The sequence below is a fragment of the Aulonocara stuartgranti genome (genome assembly GCF_965226115.1).
Source record: "Aulonocara stuartgranti genome assembly, chromosome: 16".
Classification (NCBI taxonomy): domain Eukaryota; kingdom Metazoa; phylum Chordata; class Actinopteri; order Cichliformes; family Cichlidae; genus Aulonocara; species Aulonocara stuartgranti.
The window spans coordinates 28,130,335-28,152,489 of NC_138952.1; the positions used below are offsets into that span (position 1 = coordinate 28,130,335).

A 22,155-nucleotide genomic window follows, 5' to 3' on the forward strand; every position below is an offset into this window, starting at 1 on the left:
TTCCCAGAGCCAGCTGTGAGCCTTCCTGCTTCTCAGCCAGGGGTTTCCGCACCCGCTGGCCCGGCCGCTCCTCAGCCAGAGGCCTCCACGCCTGCATCGCCTGGTCAGGCCTCTGCCTCAGCTGCACCCACGCCCGGCCCGGCCTCTGCCTCAGCTGCACCCACGCCCGGCCCGGCCTCTGCCTCAGGTGCACCCACGCCCGGCCCGGCCTCTGCCTCAGAGCCGTCGTCTGCTGCAGCCTCAGAGCCTTCGTCTGCTGCAGCCTCAGAGCCTTCGTCTGCTGCAGCCTCAGAGCCTTCAGCCTCAGAGCCTTCAGCCTCGCCTGGCCCAGCCTCGTTTGGGTCTGGTGCTAAACGGCCATTTTCTAGACCGCTGGCTGGGCCACTGGCCGGGCGCCATCGCCGTCGTGGGCGGCCCACAGACCCTCTTCGCCTGAGTGGCCGCCGTCGCCTTCCGCACGGCCGGCCCCCGGACCGCCTTCGCCTGAGTGGCCGCCGTCGCCTTCCGCACGGCCGGCCCCCCGAACTGTGTCCACGTCGCCGCCGTTGCCTTCCACGCGGTCGGCCCCCGGACCAGTGCTGTCGCCGTTGCCGTCCGCACGGTCGGCCCCCTGAACTGTCTCGTCTCGGCCACGGGCCGCGTGGACGCCCACCTGAACTGTCTCGTCTCGGCCACGGGCCACGGGGGCGCCCACCTGAACTGTCTCGTCTCGGCCACGGGCCACGGGGGCGCCCACCTGAACTGTCTTGGTGTGGACTCCGTCCCTCCGTCCTGGGCCCCCTCCGCCCGCCCTGTTCTGGTTTTTTTTCTTTCTCTTTTGGCCGTCGGGTGCCGGCCTTTGAAGGGGGGGGGTACTGTCAGGGTTCCTGGGTCGTTGACCCAGTGATTTCAGTTTGTTCATGTTCAGTTTGGTTCGCCACATTAATGTTCTCACTTCCTGTTTTTTCCCGTGTCAGCTTGTCTCCCGTGTCATTAGTCAGATTATGTTCAGCCCTGTACTCACCTGTTTCCAATCATTGTCATCATTCGACCTGTGTATTTAAGTTCCTCGGTTTCACCAGTTCTCTGTCGTGTCATTGATGTTGATGTTCATGTCGTCCCTCCGTCTGTATGTTCAGTTAGTCAGCCAGCCATTCTTCCAGTCTTTCAGCCAGCCAGTCACTCCATCGGTCCTGCTTTGTTCACTCACCCTCCAATAAATCCTCTTCATTTCTGCACCGTGAGTCCAGCGTTTGGGTCATCTCTTCCACGCCTCCACACACAACCTCTGACATCTTCTGCTTGTTTTCTTTTTTCTTTCTCAACAGGTGATCCAGGTGATCGATAGATGCATTTTCTTTTTCTTTTTTTTTCTGCCCATTCTGTTGGTTTTTGTTTTTTGCCCTTCTCCCCCATCCCTCTTCTCAGCTGTTTCTCTTTCCCTCTTTCTTTCTCCCCTTCTTTCCCCCAGTCAAGTCTGTCCCGTATTCAGCAAGTGAAAATAAAATAAACAATAAAAGGTGAATCAAATGGACCATTATGGCAAGACTGGGATGGTCAATTTGGTAAAGTAAATCTGTTGGGCATCTGTCTTTGCCTTTAGACAATAATTCTGATGGCAAAAGAGCCAAACGGGACAGGCAAAAAATAAATAAATAAATAAATAAATAAATAAGTATAGAGGCTAATGCTCTAATTTAAAAAACAACAACAAAAAGCCCCCTCCATGAATAAAAAATGCCAGAAATGGCCAATAATGTAACATAAGCAGTACTACAAGAGTTACAAAAAAAATGTACAGGTGATACAGGTAATAAATGCTGATATGTCTCTTCAAAGTCTCACTCTTATTTCAGTAGTTTTTTGAAATTTGCTCGAAGTTCAATCCCCTCCCTCCCATAGAGACACCACTGAATCAGGTAAAAGCTAAAAGGTTTGTCGACTTGACCTTTACAAGCTTTCAAAGAGCTTTTTATTCCAGACGTTGTGGGCTAATTATACCAAAGTCCTTCGAGTAGGAAGTCTCGCCACTCCGCAGCTATCTTGAAATGTCTCTGGGGACTTATTTGGAAGTAATAGACTACCTAAATTAAATTTAAATTCACTGCTGCCTGGAATCCAAAACTACAAGCATAGAAGCACTAGTCAAATCTGATACATTTGTTCTCCATTACATATATACTAAGTATTAGGCTACAGGGCAGTGATTTTTAACTAAAAGCAATCACGACTTAGACTTTCCTCAAGTCAAAAGCACGTTTCTTAGTTTACTCTCACAGGTTGTCTTTATGTTCCGAAGATATGCTTCGTCCAGTAGGAGAGCAGAGAGAACAGCTATGTTGCTACACTGGGTCGGTAAACGAGCTAACTACGAGCAGCGGAACGAGCTGGACTTAAATACAACAGGTGAGCGAATAATGGTGCACAGGTGCTGCAGCGGGAGCTTGGAAAAGCCACGCCCACTCCGGGAGGAGGCGAGCAAAATTAATGCTCACTAGCACAACAACCACGCACGAGGGAGAGAAAGAAAAATAGAACAGCAGGAGGAGAAGAGAAAGTCAGGTGTTCCACTTGGAGAGCAGTTGGTACTATGACAGATATAAATATGTAGGAGCTTGTATTCTTCTTCTGAATTCTCCCATGAACTTCAGTTCTCAGAGTGCCACGTCTCTCACTCGCCTGTCTTGTCTCTGTGGTCCTTCTGCTTACTTCTCCTCCTCCGTGTGTGTTCGGTCTGCAGTTGCCATGTAACAATATGTGGTAACCAAGCAACTATGCAGGCGAAGTAACCAGCGCAGTCCTGACAAAGGGGAGCACAGGGCAGGCATTTTTTAACCTTGGTGCAGCATAATTTAATGAAAGTACAGCTACACCCTATGGCAGAATAAAGGAGTATTTATTGTGTAATTAAATTTTAGCGAGACTACCACTCTGTGAGTTAAACATGTACGGACGGGCTCCAAGAGTGACCTTCATGACAGCAGGGGGTGCATCGTCTGCTGTTGGTCCCGGATCATACAATGTGAGCCAGTCCAGTTACAAGATATCAGGTACTTACAAGGAAAAATATCTGTCCTTCCAAAATCATTTTTTTTCTTCAGAAAACTGTAAAACTTTAAGTTAAATTAAATTTAGCTAGCTTGCAAAGAAAGAACGTTGAATATTTAGGCTTACAGATTTGAATCTGCTTATACACTTTCAATTGATAAAAGTTAAATTAATATGTCTTGGAAGTATAACTCAATATGTAAGCAAAAAATGTTCCTGCTGCTTTGTTGTTTCACAGTTACATAAGTGTATTAGAAAATAAAGCGTCCTGCAAGCTTGCAGTCATTTGTATATCTTACCTTGGGAAAATGTTCACTGTTGCAGATGGCTATGCACCATTCCTTTCCTTGAGTGCCAGGCAATCAATATTCTCCAAAGACGGTGAGAGTTTACTAGGACCTGGACACTATGACTGCTCACCTGTCAAGTTAAATGTCCATGGTGGCAGCAGTCTTCAGAACCGCTCCAAGCGTTTTGAGGATGTGGTGTCAGAGGTTCCAGGCCCTGGGGCCTACAATGTGTCGCCTGCTTCAAAAAAGGCACACAGGGCTGTGACAGCTAATGTAGGACACCCTGGAAGGCCTGGCAACAAAGTGGCTAAAGGTCTCCGGCTAGCTCTTCAGTCAGACATTCCATCCATTCCCTCCCCGGGCCAGGCCTATGGCTATGAAGAGGATGCCCGGGGTGTCCTCCGTAAGCAACAGCCCCCTCCTAAGGACACAACCTAGGAGGCCAGCCTACTACAGTCCGCTGCTGGAGACGAGTTCTACACAGAAATATAAAGGGATTGTAAGGTTCTTTTGATTTGGAAAGAAAAGTAAGCGCAGACAGAGTCCTAGGAGGTCCAGGCCAACGAAAGTTCAGTGTCCTCATCTGACTTACTGGGCCCGCCTGGACCTGCAGCCATGCTGGTGCTTTTCTGGACTACAGGATTATTCAGTAACCACACCGTTAGCAGATTTACTAAATGATAAATGAATGATTCCTTGGAGTACATCTGGCTGAGGATCTTACGTGGTCAGTACACACAAACAAAACAGTGAAGAAGGCGCAGCAGCGCCTCTTCTTTCTCAGGAGACTGAAAAGATTTGGCATGAGCCCCCGCATCCTCAGGACCTTCTATCACTGTGCCATTGAGAGCATCCTCACTGGATGCATCACCACCTGGTATGGCAACAACACCGCCTACAACTGCAAAGCTCTCCAGCGAGTAGTGCGGTGCTCTGAACGGATAATTGGAGGTGAGCTTCCCTCCCTCCAAGACATCTACAGGAAGCGCTGCCTGAGGAAAGCGGGGAGGATCATCAAGGACTCCAGTCACCCCAGCCATAAACTGTTCAGACTGCTTCCATCAGGAAGGAGGTTCTGCAGCATCCGGTCCCGTACCAGCAGACTGAGAGACAGCTTCTTCCACCAGGCCATCAGACTGCTGAACACGTCATAGACACCTCAGCTTCACTGCTGGAACTTCAACATTATGCACTCCACACTGTATATAAATGCCACTTGTTTTGCACATATTCAACTCTGTATATTTTATTATTATTATTATTTTTTTTTTTTTTTTTTTTACTATTTAATTTGTAAAAATGTGTATACACACACACACACACACACACACACACACACACACACACACACGTAGGAAAATATTTAGTATACACATCCAGAAATGCATACACTATTATATATTGTACATATATTTATTAGTTTCAGGTTGGCCATTCTTGTATTTTGCTCGTTTGTGTTGTTGTGTTTGCACATCTCTGTTGCTTGTGGGGCTCGCACACAAGAATTTCACTCGCATGTGCTGTGCCAGTGTGCCTGCACGTGATGTGACAATAAAAGTGATTTGATTTGATTTGATTTGATTTGATACATGATAATATTGATGATAAACTGATGATAAGTGATGCAGACTAATGAAGTAATGATGAAATAATGACACTGCATGTGAATGATAACACAGTGACAGTAAAACAACATTCCTTGACCTGACAACTCCTCCTCTTGGGCTCACTTGTGAGGCCAACCTTCACCAGGATTTGTCTCACTCCTCCGTCCAGCCTACAATCTCCCTCAAAGGCATCATTGACTCAGGCGCAGCTGAACCAGCTGAGCCTGAGCTCAGGGCTCTCTCCAGCATCTTTACTAAAACTCGCCGGGCCAGAGGGATGAGACAACATCCGATCATTAATATACCAAGAAAAACAACAAAAGAAAACATGGCAGACATAACAACACTCTTCCATTGCCCAAAGACAGACGTGAACCAGTCTCCCGGTCCAGTGTTCACACCTGATTGCTCATGCATGGTTTTAGATAACATTTTCAGACTCTCAAGCGCTCTAGTAACCGTACCGTCTGGGGCCGTATTGTTGGGTATGAAAGTACAGCACATGTCCCCAAACATGGCACACACACCACCTTTCTCAGCCAACAACATGTCCAGGGCCATTCGATTTTGGATTCCCATTAACGACGTCGGGCCTAATTGTTCCGCAAGGCCTTCTACCGCGTCCCTAGTGAGATTAGAGAGTCTCAGCACATTATAATGGACATAGTTAATGCGATCAACATTTTTATTTGGAGTTATCCATAGAAACACACTTTCAAAGCCGGACGCTATCTGATTAACTAACTTATACTCATCTGGAACTCCCCTGGGAACTCCTATTGAGTCAATCCAGGTTGGCGAGTCCCATCTTGGGTCATATTTATGCATACCCCTTATACTTCTCCTACGTCTGGCTGTCAACACACCAGTGTCCTGCTGTGGAACTGTTTCTACTTTATTTCCTATAAGCATCAAAGGTGCACCTAGGCGCACCAGAGCACATGTCCCCACACTCCCCAGGGGAACCTGCACCAAAAGGGTGTACTGCCCACAATAATAATATAGCCCACCCCTTGCCCAGGTGCCTATAATTGTGTTTGAGTCACTTACATTATTGGTAGTCCTGCCTGGGATCGTCCTCTGACACCAGCTTGGATCAATCCTTCCTAACGTATATTTCACGCTGTCTGTAGAGAACTCAAAACATGTATAATTATCTTGTTTAGGTGTGAATGAACCTGGTTGTGTACTTTTATCAATTGGCGGATATAAACCTGACAAAGTGGTGCAGTTACCTGTGTTCACCGCCTCTCTAGTTAATCTCAGCATACAATTATAACCCCACTCATCCTCTGGATACAGAGGAGCGGGTTCAGTGAACAGACGAGGTCCAGCTGTAGCACAAGCAACACAATCAACCACTTCCTGCTCTTTAGCATTTTGAGCCACCCAGTCTAACCAAAGATTCCTATCACCGAAACCTGTGGCACGCCCTATTAACTCTTGAGGTTTTAATCTAGTGTAATCTGCGGCAACAAGCCATTTCTCTTCTGAGTCCTTGTAAGTAACTGTCTCTAGGGGACCCATTTGCTCTGTGAGATTCATTGCAGTGTCGTTCCCTATCGGTTTAGATCTTGGATTGAATAAGTTCACCCGAATTACCCCTGCTGGATCTGTCCCTGCTTTATCTACCCCTATTACTAGATAGAACGCACCCCCCTCATACCCCGCTTCAGGGAGTTCGTTCCATGGTCCTAGGGAAAGAGTGACAGGGTTATGTGTAACAGAATAATCTTTCTGAATGGCTATCCCTTCAAGGGCCTGTGGCACTGTTGGCTGCCATCCTACTCCTGTCCAAGCAACCACATCCTGCCAAGAACACCACTGATCCGTTATATAACTGTAAATGTCTCCTTCCTTTGATGGGCCCCACACCGACTTAGGGTAGCATACCATAGGGTGATAACAAATCCACACATCATATGTTCTCCAGCTGCTACCGTCTCCTGGGCATCTAATTACCTCACACAAATCGAATGTGAATGCCGTCGTGGACCTCTTAACATACCCAAACTCGACTCCCCCACTGGCTTTGAGACACCCATCGTTCCCACCTGAGCCAACCTCGTGCTTGAATTTTCTCGACAACTCGATCGGTTTGGACTCTGGAGCGGATAGACCTCTGCGTCTGGGCAATTCACCTGTCTTCCAATAAACAAACAAACAAGTTATAACACTTACCAACCCCAACATCCCCGTTATTTTCCAATTTTCCCACAGTTTCATGATCACTGTTCCCAGGCTCTTTTTACTTTTACTTTAAACTTCGCGATAAGAGTATAAGGTTATGAGTATAAAAGTATGCGATTAACGTACAAAACTATTACGATTCCTTTAAACTATCAATTACTTTAGACTAGAGCCCTAGCCTATTAGGAGCCTGGAATGAATTGATGCTTGGCGCGTGACGCTCCTCTTCTTTCTTCGTCTCCCCAGGTAGACTGCTGGGGAGAACCGCTGCACAGGGGGAGAGGATTATGCCTCTATGTTCCCCCCGTGTTACTTTGGGTGGAGCGTATCTCGAGTAAGCTCTCGTCCGCCACTGCACATTGAGACCAATGGAACCAGGTCTCACCCTTTCCCTTCAGCCGAACCGCGCTGGTGGTACGAGCCGTCACTTTTGGAGCTTGGCACGCTCCCTCCATCCCTCAGGTTCTCCGGTTCCAACACTGCTGTACTATGTCTGCTGTTCCTCAAGATGATCCCTGATCCTCCTCTTGCACCTGGCTTCCCCCGTGTGTCAACTCCCTACTAAGACCTGTACAAGAACGTTACACATTCTCTCTAAAACAATCTCCTGCCAACCTGTAAGCTGGTGTAAAAACATCAGTCAGCAGTTACATGTTAAGCTCATTTAACTCCCAGCTCCACCTGGAACCTGTATCCTGGAAAACAAATCTGTTAAATCAAACATCTTATTTACAACCAACTATAGATCATCAAAGTGATAAAGTATTCAGCACCACAGACAAGTATCATGTTCAGGATTTCCCAAATCATTACATCACTATTATTGCCGCAATTTATTTTATCCCAAATTTAATCCGTGACTTCCCTTAAGCAATGTCACTCCACTTGTTTTATCCCTATAAGCGCCATCTTAAACTGTTCCATAGAAACTGCATCTCTTATTTGTTTTCTCATGTCACTTGTCTGTTTTCTACTGAATCCTCCACATACACTCTTAACAAAAGCAAAACAAACATTAGCAAACCACATTTGACCATCTCGGGTTAGGCGTCCGCCATCCACATTCCAGAGGTCCTGTAAAAACATTTCCTGTAAAAAGAATCACACTGTTTTCAAGACAGGATGTGTCTCCCACAGTTTAATAGCAGCACCAACTCATAACCTATAAACACCGCTTCTTCACACATAAGCCCAGAAATCCTGTAGTAGGAAAACATTATTAGCAAACATTAACCACTTGTCCAGTTATAAATCACATATTCAAAGCACATCCAGCCCTGTCATGCTGTAGAGAAGAAAATGCAAATGTTAACGCTGCGCAGGTGTGTACACACTTTCTCACAGTTATCTCTGTGAGCAACACAACACAAACCCCTGAACAACGACCCTGGTAGATTCACAAACACAGAAAGTAACATTTAAAAGTTAAATCGTCATGCAACCTCAGATGTCGCTGTCATCTTTCTGCTCCTGTAAAAAGAAACACACATAAATTCATCCACCCTTTTGTCCCATCTAGGTGGAGGTTAACCTTGAGTCGTGGTCAAGTCTTGTCAGCTTTTACCAGTCAGTCAGTTTGTTTCTATTCCCAGTCTTTCATTCATTCATCCATTCATTCCTTCTTCTTTGCTGATAGTGGAAACCATCGCCGCATTTAGATTTCCGCCCTCAGCAAAATGACGTCATTCATTTTTTATTTTCCAAAGGAAAATAGTTCCTTATGTTTTAGACTGGATTGAATCGCTACAATCCTTTTAGACAGGGACTTACGACCTGATCAGGTCCCCACAGGTAGCTTTCTCCTCAGCCAGTTGTAATCTGGAAAGCCCACCTTATATTTGCTCTTCCCGAGAATTTGTCAGCGCTGTTATTCACTGTTGCAGGCCTGCTTAGAACAAAAATGAAAAAAAGAGAGCTGATTATTAGCTCATGAAAACACAAAACAAAATCACCTGACAGGTTTTCTCTAAGTGCACTGTTACAAAAATAATGGGCCCCCTCTTAGACATGTCCATGTTTACTAAAACTCCCTCTATTAAAAACAACAACCCGAACCTAACTGACAGAATCAACCCATCACCACAACAACCTCAAAAACCCTAAACACACAAGTATTGCCACCACATAATTTCACCTCCTCAGTACACCGAAAGTCTTGTTAAAACCACACAATTTGCACACAACAATCACCCCCTTTATGCACTTTAGCATACTTCGATTCAACATAAGACATAACCCCCTTACGACAACATATAATCACTAAACTATAAATTTCCTATCCAAATCTGCACTCCTGAACAGTCTGTCATGCTTCCTCTCCTGAAAGCTTCAGTCACACACACAGGAAGTGTTAATCTTTATTTTCTGCTTGTGTATGTGAATTTCCATATGTTGCTTTTGCAGTGTTTCAGACTCCTCCACAATTCTCCACTTAAGCCGTCAGTTTTTGTTAGGGAGTTTTTATTTATTTTATTTATTATGCTTCAAAAGTTATGTTACACATATTTCACCAGACACAGTTTTCTGTAGAAACAGGAAGCTGACCCTGTGACACTGACAAGAGACCAGTACAGAAATACATATCCGCAGAAGCTGACTGGCATTATATTATTCTTAGAAATTGACTTGCAACACACATACTTTGTGACACACACACACAGCTTACACACAGCTTATACTCAGACCTGCGTAACAGGAAATGTGATTATATTTGCATATTGACGATGTAACTTATAAAAATAAACGAATACTGCAGTTCGGTGTGATTTGCTCTGAGCTTTTCACCCGTGCCGCACGTTGTCAATCTTAAGTGTCTCAGTGTTGTTTACTCACCTGACTGTTTGTTAACTGTAAATCTCTGACATTTAATTGGTCCTTCAAAGCCGTTAATGGACTGGTATTAATAATAATATTATGCTCCATTTCACAGTGGTATCCTTCCTCAAGTCCCGACGCCGTGACAAGCCTGCGTCAAAGTCTCTGCAGAGCGCCCTCCAGGTAGGGTTGAAAGTCCACGGACGCTAAAATTCGGGTCCTGGCCGACGTTATACAGGCCCACAGCTGTGGGACTTGAAGGAGGACGCCCGACAGACCGGCAACAGCGAAGCCAGGTGATTATTCCACATTTGACACACCTTGCGTAAAATTATCGGTGTTTAGGGTGACACTGTTCCAAGAAAACTCGTCCTACGGGGACTGGCAGTTTTAAGACTCGCTTGTAAGACGAAACTGGCAGTGTAATAGACACTCGTTTCGCAGTTAAAAAAGGCTGGAAGTCTAAATTTACTAGAAGGTAAAGTTTTAAGACTCGCTTGTAAGACGAAACTGGTAGTGTAATAGACACTCGTTTCGCAGTTAAAAAAAGCTGGTAGTCTGAATAAGAGACTCGCCTGTAAGACGAAACTGGTAGTGTAATAGACACTCGTTTCGCAGTTAAAAAAAGGCTGGAAGTCTAAATTTACTAGAAAGTAAATAAGTGTACGGAAAGTGTCAACTAACATAGGATAGAAATTGCGCGCATAAATTGTTTTTACTGTTCTGTTGGTGGAGTAAGTTGATTTAACAGCACATTAAGGTGGCTGAACTACTCCACTGAATTGTTTACCATTGATTGCTCACGTACTGGCTGGGTGAGGAATCGGTTGTGCGTCATCACGTAAAAACAACAACCGCTTTCAAGAATAGCTTGAAAGTAGAAGGCTGTTGTTGTTCTCCCTCCTCACTCTTCGTGCCAGAGACAGCATCACGGGTCTGTGTGTAACTAACTCAATAAGATACATTGTAACCAAACCTTCTACAAAACTAAACTAAATGGGTAATAAATCCACAAAACTCACTGCTGACGAGCAGTGGTTAGAGAAAATTTCTGCCGGCGCCGATCAAAATTAGTACAAATGGTTTGCGGTCCCTCTGCAGTAACTATTTTAAGAGGAACCTTACAAACAGAACTAAACAATGAAATATAGTTGGCATGACGATCATGCCCAGATTGTATAAAATAAATAAAAGGAAATCATTCACATGAAAACCTTTTCTATAAAAAAGAGAGATGCATAAGGTAGATTAAGGCTGTCTCATTGTTCAGCCAAGGAAAGTGTGTGAAAAGGTAAATGTCTACAGCCTGGATGAGGGTGAAACTGCAGATCACCCAAAGCCCTTGATGGATACAAAATAAAATATAAAAATATAATAATAAATTACTTGGTTCGACATGCAACAGAGAGAATGAATGTGACTGAAGGTTGGATCTGAGATGAGGCAAACAGAAGACCAGTCTAAAAAGTAGGCACATACCTGTTCAGAGAAAAAGCAAATTTGTACAGATTGGATGAATTCTAAATTATCTGTTTGCTGAGTAAGATGATCCTAACTATTAAATTGGCTCAGTAGTAGTATAGTGATTTACACTGATAAAATGTTGTAATATACTGTTGTTATTATATAGAAAGAAAAAGATGATAATATTAATAAAAATATAATATTAATCATAAGTGGCACCTAGTCAGTATGATGTGAGATGGATAATTGTTATGAAGTAGTCTGCATCAAGCTTAAGGTTTGCTCAAACTCAGTATAATGACATATGAGATGAAGAAAATAAAGGCAATATCTAAACCAATTAGGTGCATAGAGGCACTTAACCTGCTTGAAAATCTGTCATTTATCCTAGATAAATATTACTGAGATGTAGAGCACATTTATAATGATATTTAATAAGCCAAACCCTGTAGATAATAGCTAAAGCTACAAGATTGAGAAGCTGATTTAAATATGTGGACACTACTAAGCTAATGAGCGAGTTAAAAGTTTTTATTTATTTGTTTCAGAGCAGAAGCTGCATAGGGGACAGCACAGGGAGCTGTCTATCAGTGAATAGAAAACACACATACACAAATTGTTACATGTGAAATTATTTTTGGAAAGACTCAGAAGTGAGATGGTTTTGAATTAAGAAATCAGTGAAAAGATGCATGAATTAAACCTGATAATAACATACAGAGGCAATGAAGGAAGCAGCTTACACTCACTGAACATTAACATGCATAGGAAAAGAAATGAAGACCTGCTTACATTTATACACATAACATGAGTTGGTATTTCTGACCAGAGAGAGGGAAACGGGTAGTTTAAGTACTCAGGATAATAATGAAAATGTCTTAGTTGTGTTTCTTCAGGAGCAAAACAGACCTGGATCAATTCTTTGGAAAACTAGAAGGTATCTAGGAATGCCTCAAGTGAAAACGTAATGAACAACAAAAAAAAAAAACAAAGACGAAGAGGCAAAGAGCAATAAATGACATAACAGAACAAATCCCACCTGTGGTGGCAAATCCACACACCATTTTAAATCAAGTAATACAAAAAGCACAGTGGTTATCCAATGCTTTCTTTTCTGTACCACTACACACTGACTCACAAAAGCTACATTTGGATTCACTTTTGACAACCAGAAGTATACCTATACAAGGTTGCCTCAGGGATTCCAGAATAGCCCCACTCTTTATGCAGAAGCTCTCAGAAAATCCATGTCATTTTGCACGCTTCCTGCCCCAGGTAAATTCCTGCTATACGTTGATGATATTTTGATTACAGGCTACACACAGACGGATTGCAAAACAAACACACTGACAGTTTTGCAACATCTAGCGGAGCATGGCAATTGTGGAGCCAGGAGATAACATACCTTGGCCACAGACTGACAGGACAAGGCCGACAGCTGTTAGACAGCAGAAAAGTAGCTGTACAAAACGCTCCTAAGCCTGTCACAAAACAACAAATGATGAGTTAGTTAGGTCTCTGCAATTTTTGCAGATGCTGGATACCTGAATATGCTACGTTAGCTGAACCATTGCAAAACTTAGTTTATGGAAAAAATCTAGCACTGACAGATAAAATAGAATGGACACCACAAGCTGGTTTCGTTAACATCTTTGTCAGACGGTTCAGCGTTCAAAAATAGTCTCGGGCGAAACTGTGTAGGTTATGCAGTAACCACAGCAGACACCATTTTAGAAACAAAAGCCCTTACTTCCTCTTTTTCAGCACAGAGTGCAGAACTAACGGCTGTTATACGTGCATACTGCGCAAAGGTCAAGATATATATATTCACACTGACAGTCAATATGCGTTGCACACCAAAAAAGATAATTCAGAAATTACTAAAGGCAATAACTTCGCAGGCCAAGCTGCGAGGAAGGCTGCACAGCAACCAATACGAACTTTAATGTCTGAAACTTCACAGCTAATACCACTTGATGTACTTAAAGATGAATAGAAAGCCGCACCTATCGCAGAGCAAAAGAAGTGGTTAAAGTGTGGAGCACGGCTACAAAATGACCTAATGACCTGTAATGGCGAACCAATACTGCCAAAATTGCTACACAAGACAGCAGCATTAGTGACACATAGCTTAACGCATTTGTCAAGGGGTGGAATGATGAATGTCCTCCCCAAACACTTCTATACTCAAAATTTTGAAGCTTCAGCACAAGAGTTTATCAGAACATGCATGATTTGCCAGAAACATAATGCACAGGGAAACCTCAGGCCTAAAAGAGGCTTTTCCCCAACACCACCGCACCCATTTCACACAATCCACATGGATTTTATTGAACTGAACGAATGTCAAGCATCAAAATACGCTCTAGTAATTGTGGATGTGTTCTCAAAATGGCCAGAAATCTATCCAGTAAAAAGAGCAGATGCAATCTCAGTAGCAAAATGTTTATGCAACCATTTTATTCCTACTTACGGCATTCCTACTCTGATAAGATCAGACAATGGCCTGAGTGTTTGGGCCTGGTGAAGATGTGGATGCGACTAACCCAGGGTTCGCAAAAGCTCACACCCTTTGAAATCGTTCACGGGAGGCTATTAATAAGTCTATAGGAGAAACCACTCTAGCAGAGTGGATGACTAAATTATTTGAGAATAAAGAGATTGTGCTAACAATAAACTGCCGAGCGATATCTCTCCAGTTTCTTGCAGGTTGCAACCAGGTGATTGGATCCTGATCAAAGTACTCCAGAGAAAGAATTGGAGTTCACCAAGGTGGGAAGGCCCATATCAGGTCTTACTTACTACACCAACCGCCTGCAAAATAACAGAAAGACCATCTTGGATCCACCAAAGCCACTGCAAAAGAGTGAGTGACAACACAAGCATAGACGCCGGTTCCCCCGACTCCTAGGTGTTCCCTGGTGGAGGAAAGGGCTGTTTGGGTATATCCCGCTCTTTTGTCTTCTCGCCAGTGGTCTACTCACCTGGAGCCCGGGTGTGCCTGGTCATCATGAAGAACCTTGTCCTCATAATGGCTGGCATTGCGCTCCTAGTGAGCCTACTGATACTCACCTGGAGAGACAAGGACCCACAGCACCACCTACAGAAGAAATGGTCATATGACAACTTACACCTAAAGGATATGGATAAAGAGCACAACCACCCCTGACTGAACAATGCCTGGTACCGGTACATCTACAACCGAGTACATACAGAAGACAACCACACTGGCTGCTACGTCTGTTCTCACCTCCCAACAACAGCAATGCAAGCCACCCTGTATGGAAAATCACCCAGCCTTTCCGAAGCCCTATGTATATTCTACAAAGCCAACAGCAGAACATGTTCCCCCGAAGACATCTTCTTCTTCAAGGTTGAGTTAAAAAGACAAGTCACAAAAACCGACCTGCGACGGTGTAATGGAACACTGATCAACTATAAACCTAAGGAGGTAGTATTTTGTGCATCAGAGGTCTCAGACTGGAACTACAGCTGTGATGACCGATACTGGGTACACCTGTATGCGACCAATGACAAGGGAAAATCTTTCAACGTCAGGAGGGAACCAGGAATACAACATCCAATGTGTTTCACCTTCGCATACGGCAACAGAAAGCTGGGGAAGAACCAAAACTGCTCCCAGACTTTCCGGATGCCGCAGGACAGAAAGGCACGGATAAGCTTCCTGAATGGCACATATTGGGTGCAGGGTACAGCTTGGGCATATGGCTCAAAGACATACTTCACCATCCCACCCAACAGCACCGGACTCTGCGCCCCAATTTTTGTGTCGGACCACACATTCAGAATATTCCATCAGGACCAACCAAGACGCAAGAGGAGCACTGATGACGTGCAACCACATGATCCAATCTGGGGCAGTGATGTGCCAGCGGAGTTCAACTTGTGGACCACCGGACAGAAAGTCCTGCACTCACTGTTCCCATGAATCGGAGATGGAAAAAACATGCTAAGAATTGAGACTCTAGATTACCGATTTGGACTTTTCCTGAACAGCTCAACAAGGATAAACAAGGCTCAGAATGAGGAAATCGACGCGATCAGAATAGTGGTCATGCAACACAGAGTCGCCCTGGACATGATTCTCGCTGAGAGAGGGGCCTTTGTGTCTTATTCAACACCACTTGCTGCACCTATATTCCAGATAACGTGCATTCCTTGACCATGACCACCGCCCTGGAGAAGTTATGACAACTGAGTAATGCACAGCAACAAGACTATGTCATGAACACAGAGAACTGGCTGACCTGGCTACTGAGTGTCAGCTGGACGACCCTCGTGATCAAAGGACTTGTCTTGATAGGAGTTCTTCTTTTACTGCTTTGCATGTTCTCAACATGCATTCTACCCTGTATCAGATCAATGATTGGCAAAATGGTACAGGCCACAGTGATCACCTATGTTGGACTGCCACAAGAAGATGAACCGGACGAAGAAGATTTAGTATAGGAACACACACACACACACACACACACACACACACACACACACACACACACACACACACACACACACACACACATACTGGATGATGCTACAATTGAAAATGTTATAAGCAAGTGATTGTTAGCTGATAATAAAGTATGATTGAAGTGGTGAAATACGGTAACAACAGGGAGGGATGTTAGGGATGTTTAATAATTTTATTTATTAATTTTAATAAATAAAATTAATAAATAATTTTATTTATTATGCTTAAAAAGTTATGTTACACATATTTCACCAGACACAGTTTTCTGTAGAAACAGGAAGCTGACCCTGTGACACTGACAAGAGACCAGTACAGAAATACATATCCGCAGAAGCTGACTTGCATTATATTATTCTTAGAAATTGACTTGCAACACACATACTTTGTGACACACACACACAGCTTACACACAGCTTATACTCAGACCTGCGTAACAGGAAATGTGATTATATTTGCATATTGACGATGTAACTTATAAAAATAAACGGATACTGCAGTTCGGTGTGATTTGCTCTGAGCTTTTCACCCGTGCCGCACGTTGTCAATCTTAAGTGTCTCAGTGTTGTTTACTCACCTGACTGTTTGTTAACTGTAAATCTCTGACAGTTTTCTTTCCCAAATTTGCTAACCTAAATTTTAAGTTCCCACCTTATTAACAGCATTCCTGGTCCTCAGCCAGAAGTTAAGGCCCACTTCTCAGGTTTATGGAGACATGGCGCTGTGAACAATTCAACCAGAAACTTGCCTTGACATGTCCAGTCATGTTAACCTATAGGTTTCTTCCGACCGGTGCACGTGGAGAATTGATCCAGGTCTGTTTCGCCCCTGAAGAAACACAACTAAGACATTTTCATTATTATCATGAGTACTTAAACTACCCGTTTCCCTCTCTCTGGTCAGAAATACCAACTTATGTCATGTGTATAAGTGTAAGCAGGTCTTCATTGCTTTTCCTATGTATTTTTGTTAATGTTCAGTGAGTGTAAGCTGCTTCCTTCATTGCCTCTGTATGTTATAGTCAGGATTAATTCATGCATCGTTTCACTGATTTCTTAATTCAAAACTATCTCACTTCTGATTCTTTCCAGAAATAATTTCACATGTAACACTTTGTGTATGTGTGTTTTCCATTCATTCATGTAATTGTCAGTTATTTTCTCTCTTCATTTTACGTTCTTTTTGTTTACCTCTTTAGTTTTCTGGTGGACATCTCTAAACACCATCACGAGTTCAGGCTTTCGTTTCAATCCAATTATACCCTGTATTCTCACAGTCGAACTCGTCCGGCTTCACCTCTCACTGGTCGCTGTCCTCTTCTCTCAGTGTCCTTTTGTTGTCTTGAATCCTCCAGCAAACACAATCCGTTTCTTCTCTGTTTCTCTTCAGTATTTTCCTTTTGGCTTAAGTCCCAGCCTGAGTTTTTTCTGTGAAAGAAGCCTCTAATGTCCATTCTTATATTTCAGTACATAACTGAAACCGATTTAGTCGAGGAGGGTAAGAACAGCCTGCCCTTTCGCCGTCCATGTTTCATCACGCGGTTTCTTCTTTTCTGTTGATCCTTTCAGTCGTCTCTTTCAAGATTACTCCAAGCATGGCAAATCTGACAATCAGTGTCCAGTGCTTTCCCACCGTTCAACTGCCCAGCCTGTAATTCACAGTGCATGTTTCCATCTCGTAGTTCCTTCCATGCTGCTGGTCCCGTCAGTTTGGTTTCAGTGTTAACGGTTCAGTTGCACTGTCTTTTGGCTGCTTGTAAATTCTTCTCACGTCCACGATGTTCTGTTGGTCTTCATCAGGAGATTAACTGTCCTTTGAGCTTCTTCTCAGGTTGGGGACAAGTGCGAGGTCAAGCTGTAAAATTTTAAGCCAAAATCTGGCCTTTTTTCTCCCAATTATGCTACTCTACTGGTTTTGGCGCCGTACTCAAAATTCCAGGTTGAGAGAAGTCCACCTTTTAGTCAACCACACCACAAGAAACAGGACAAAACAGCTATATTCAGCTTATATTCATAAAACTAAAGAAGAAATTGGAGGAATTAAACAAACAGAGAAAGACCGAGTTGAACAGTTAAACAAATAGAGAAAAACAGTTTCCCCCTATTTTCCTTTAATACTAAATGGGCACATGCGCTGCCCCCCCTCTTCTCTCTGTCTCTGTCTCTCCTCACACACACACTGCGGGGTTAACCAAGCCCCCCTCTTTGCAGCTGCTTGAGACAGAGAGAGAGACGCTTTTCTTTTTTTTCACCACACACGAAACCTAACCTTTAAGCAAAATAAGCGCTGTACACCGGTAATTTACACTCTATTTACATACACGGGCCCGTATAGACATAAACACGCCGCCTGCCAGAACAGCTTATCTTATTTATTTCTCTTTTTATTTCTATACCGGTATTCCTGAGTTTTTGACTAATTTGAAAGCTCTAAGCCTAGGCTCCACCTTGGTTCACAGAACCAGCCTTGATGATCAATAACCCCGCGTCGGGAACGCCCTCGCCGGCCGCGGTCAGATTTCTAAACACTAAAGTAATTTATAACTGCAGGTAAGTGCAGCCTGGGTCGCACCCATTCGCCCAAACAGCGCAGGAAAAAGTGATCCTTGACCACTTAGTCTTTCCGGGTGCCTGACCTCCCGCGGGGACCACCCGAGCTACCTGGACGCCGCCAGAGGTAACCATGCGTTCACAGATTACCTGTCGCTGCCACACGCAAGGCGCCTACGCTCTTCGGAGCCACGCTCCAGAACTTTAGTTTATGTTTAAAAGCGTCCCTGGGGACTTTCAGCCCCTCAGTTTTTAATTACCTGACGCCTGAAACCGCGTTTCTACCACCCAATGAGTCCGAATTCCCCTAACCTTAAAGACTGCTTGGCATCTAACTCCACAATCTCACATAAGGCACATAAACCACAAACACCACAAAACACAACACAAAACACAACACAAAACACAGAAACCCCCCTAAAATAAACAGCAATAACTTTTGCGAGAATTTTATCAAACTTTTACCACTAATTGTCCTAATTAAATAAAATCACTACGGACAGAACCCAGAAGAAGGCCCCCACTGAGTGAACATTCAATTTAGTTTTAACTTCCAATTTAGTACCTTTGGATAAAAATTATTCAACAGGTGGTAGGCTACTGACCTTTTATGTCGCGGTTTATGTCACTCAGTTGGCCGCTCCCCTGGATTCCCCCCGTCCTTTGGGCACCCCCGAGGCACTCCGCTCACCGCAGCGCGTCTTCTCTCCCTCCAAACCGGGTTTCGGCACCAAAATGTAAGGTTCTTTTGATTTGGAAAGAAAAGTAAGCGCAGACAGAGTCCTAGGAGGTGTTCAAAAAAGTGATTTATTAAACACACACCCTCTGTACAGTGTGGGAAGCTAGTCTTCATCTCTCTGCTCGTTACAGAAAGCTTTATAGCCATTATGACGTCAGGACAATTCCTGGAACTCCTCTTCTCAGAACAACAACCCTTTCCCAGATGTTTCCAATCATCGGTATTTGGAACAGAAACAATTGTGTCCACAAGTGTGCAGTTTTGTGAGATTGTAGGTCCAGGCCAACGAAAGTTCAGTGTCCTCATCTGACTTACTGGGCCCGCCTGGACCTGCAGCCATGCTGGTGCTTTTCTGGACTACAGGATTATTCAGTAACCACACCGTTAGCAGATTTACTAAATGATAAATGAATGATACATGATAATATTGATGATAAACTGATGATAAGTGATGCAGACTAATGAAGTAATGATGAAATAATGACACTGCATGTGAATGATAACACAGTGACAGTAAAACAACATTCCTTGACCTGACAGGATCCACTTTGGCAACATGACAGGGAGGAGATCTGAGGAGAAGGTGGATGTGGGACCAGCTCCAGGACAATATGACCCCGAACTGGTCCCAGAAACACAGTACGAGAATGTGAACCTTCAAAAGGATCAGAGAGGTAGAGTTGAGCTTGCCATCCCTCGCTACCATGAACTTGTGCCCATGCAGGCAGAAAAGAAGGGAGTTCCTGGTCCAGGCCAGTATCAAATCAGAAGTCAATTTGAGAAACCTGTTGAGCCTGGCGGCCTGCCGAAATTCTCTTCTACCTTCCTCTCAAAAACTGAGGTACAGTCCAGACAGGTCTGTGGTAACCCATGTTGGTTTCAGGATAATATGGTATATTTCAGTTTTATGTATTGGTTTTCGTGTTGCTGTTGCATTGATTTTATGTCAGTTCATTTATTTGTATCTTACTGGGCAGTATTGCAATAACTTTGTAATCCCTCAGTCTTGTCTTTCTCCTCCTGTCTTCTTACACTCACCTTTATGTTATGCCCTTAGCATCTTCCATGTTAGGTCTGCCATGGTTCCATGTTTGTTTGTTTTCATGCTCTGTGTCTCCTGCTCTCTCTCTCTCTCTTATCCCAGTTGTCTTGGGGTTTTGTCTCCCTTACCTGTTCCCATGTTCTTCTTGTGTTTCGTCCTTGTCTTCCTGCCTGTTGTGTTCTCTCGTGTTTGTTTATCCCTGTCCTAGTGTCAAGCTTGCGTGTCCTTGTCTGAGTCTTGCTGTGCATGCTCCTTCCTGTTTTATTTTTTCAGTCCCTATCTGATGTGCATGGTTTTTAGTTTAGCTTCTTGTCTCGTTATGTGCAAATTTCTTCCGGCTGTGTTCCCATGTATTTCCACTTCTCTGATCATCCCACATTGTGTATATTGTCTCTGTTTTCCTTGGTCCTTTGTGAGAGCATCTGTTTACCTCCCATGTGTTTCTATGTTCCAAGTGTTCCAGGTTTCTAGTGTTTAATTTCCCAGTTTAGCTTTCTAGTTTAGTAATTTGTTTGGTTTTCTCACGTTTGTATTATTTTTTGTCTATCAGCCTAAATAAACGGCTTGCCTTCACTTAAAAAAATAAAAAAATAATATAGTTTTTGTGGCCTTTTGTGGCGCGGCAGTTTGTTCTATTCCGACTGTCAAGAGATTTTTGTTTTTATATAATTTGATCAGCTTCATGAAATGTGTTTTTCTGTTTTTTAAGTAATCTACATGTCTATGTGACTTTTCACCTAATAACTTTGTGATGAACTTATTCAGCTACTAAATCACTTCCTGTTTTTAGAGAACAGATGTAGAAAAGGGAAATAACCCGTTGCTTTGGGTCTGTGCAGAGTCAGAGTGACAGGAAATTGCAGGTTTGCAGAGCGTGCTTTTTTGCAGAAGTGAAGCTATAATCTTAAGTGTGCATGTGCTGATTCAGTTGCTCTGAGTGACGTTGTTATTTTTACACACACACACACACACACACACACACACACACACACACACACACAGACATGTATAAAATAAAAGTACGCAGTTCGCAGTTCGCAAGGTGCGTTCGTTGCTGCCCACGCGTGTAAAAAACGACTGCAGTCTCTGTGTTTTCTAACTCAGGTGTCTTAGCTGAAGAATTACAGGGTGATTTTTAGAAATCCCCTGTCACCGACGTTGCGGAGAGAGGTGCTCGTGTTATCCCCACCAGTGAGAGTATAGCGCCTCCGGTCCTGGGGTAAGCCGTTAAAACTACTTTTATTAGCATTCATAGCTATAAGAGTCTAAGGTTACATTTATCTGTTGTTTTAGGGTTTGACTGCTGTATTCACCTCTCCGTGGCAAATCGCCCAACCTAAATCGGAAGAGTGAAACACCTTCCCAGCCGCTGTTGTGAGGACTCCTCCTCGGTGGAGCCTGCTGTCTTGTCTCGTCTTGTCTTGTTTTTAGCTTGTCTTATCTTCTTTTATTAAGTAGGCTTACCTTTTTCTGGTTCGCCTGTTTTTATTCTATTTTATTCTGGACTGTTGCTCGTACCCACGCTTCTGTGATCAGGCTGCAGCGACCCTCTGCCCGAGTGTCGTGCTGGGACTTTATTAAATCGCCTCGGTTGCTGGTCTCAGCTGGTGGGGAGCCAGACCGGCTTGCGATTGAGAATAATTACTACCAGCACGAGTGGTAGTTTGACCCGTGGGGTATAAGCCTTCCTGCGCGCGTGTGTGTGTGTGTGATTTCTTTTATTAAAGTGTGTTTTAGTTTTTTATGATCTGTAGCGAGCCTGACGCTCAGTGTCCTTTTATTCTTTTAACATATTTTTCTGTGTTTTATTTCAGTGAACGGGGGACGGGCCAGTGGCCCTGGGACCTCAGGTGGTGGGTCGTTTTCACACTTTCCTTTGTACAGCACCGGGTGGGCTGCAGTGATTTTCTTTTTGTGTGATTTTCTTTTCGTTCCACGGCTGCT

The 22,155-nt window shown here is 43.8% G+C and overlaps 1 pseudogene across 1 annotated transcript; it reads left to right on the forward strand.

The window, feature by feature from the left end:
- Positions 1-2,488: 2,488 nt before the first annotated feature.
- Positions 2,489-21,324, forward strand: LOC309690413 (sperm-tail PG-rich repeat-containing protein 2-like; annotated as a pseudogene). Its single transcript, XR_014280763.1, has 6 exons — positions 2,489-2,586; positions 2,720-2,799; positions 2,898-3,029; positions 3,352-3,821; positions 19,710-20,025; positions 21,316-21,324. The product of XR_014280763.1 is annotated as a sperm-tail PG-rich repeat-containing protein 2-like (transcript).
- The last annotated feature ends 831 nt before the right edge of the window (positions 21,325-22,155 follow it).